Genomic DNA, 1,151 nt, shown 5'->3' on the forward strand with positions numbered 1-1,151 from the left:
TTGATTCGGTGACTGGGGTAATCAGGATGGGTTTGTCAGAGGTAGTGCGGTTGGGGCAGGATAGAGCAGGGTTTAGGATTGTTGTGCATAGGGTCGCTATGAGTCAGAAATGACTCAACGGCACATAACAACAACAACAACAACTTCCATCACAAAGTAAGAAATTACATTTGATGAACACAAGTCATAATGCTCTATATAAATCCCCATTCTCTTATTAAAGAGTTCCAGGGGCATAATCTGAATCGTGTTGCTCATTCAAATCTCTGGTGGTTAGAATTCACCAGCCACTACCACTGAAGAAAGATGAGCAGTCTTCTCTGATGGATTTGATAGCATCTGAACATCTGCAAGGCTTTAGCTAAGAGCTCGTTTCAAACTAGTGGCGATAAGTAGTAGTAGGTATTACAGTGCTCTGGTGGCATAGTCCATAGCAAGCTGTGTTGTTACCTCAAAGACTTTGTTTCTGGTGGTTTGAATCCACCAGAGGCTCTGAGGGAGAAAGATGAGAAGTCTCCTCTCATTACGATGTCTCCCTGATAAATGAGGAAGGGTCACTAAGAATTCAAACTGTGATACCAGTGAGCATGAAAAAGAAATTTCTTGCTATTGACTTTGAGTTTTCACCACATAGCTGAATTGTTGTTGTTAGGTGCTGTCGAGTCAAGTATGCCTCATAGCACTCCTATGAAACAACAAATCTGAACTGTGCCTTATCCTGTGCCATCCTCATCATCCCTAACACACTTGAACTCATTGCTGTAGTCACTGTTTCAACACATCTTGCTGAAGTTCGTCCTCTCTTTCTCTCACCCTCTACCTTTCCAAGCATTATGACCCTCTCCAAGGACTATCCTGTTCTGGCAATATGCCCAAAGTAAGTCAGAAGAAACGTTGCCATTCTTGACTCCAGGAAGCGTCTGGCTGCACTTTCTCCAAGTCATATCTGCTTGTTGGTATTTTTTTTGGTTTGTTTGTTTTTGATAGTCCTTGGGATGTTCAATACTCTTCTCATGTGAGAATATAGCTGAGTGGAAATATGTGAATGTGAGGTGTTTGTGTCTCACCAAGGAGTTTGGATTGTTGTTGTTTTTGTTATGTGCCGTCGAGTCATTTCCGACTCATAGCGACCCTATGCAGAACAGCCCTAA

The sequence above is a fragment of the Elephantulus edwardii genome, unplaced genomic scaffold (genome assembly GCF_000299155.1).
Source record: "Elephantulus edwardii isolate Elephantulus edwardi_28Jun2011 unplaced genomic scaffold, EleEdw1.0 scaffold00084, whole genome shotgun sequence".
NCBI classification, from domain to species: Eukaryota; Metazoa; Chordata; class Mammalia; order Macroscelidea; family Macroscelididae; genus Elephantulus; species Elephantulus edwardii.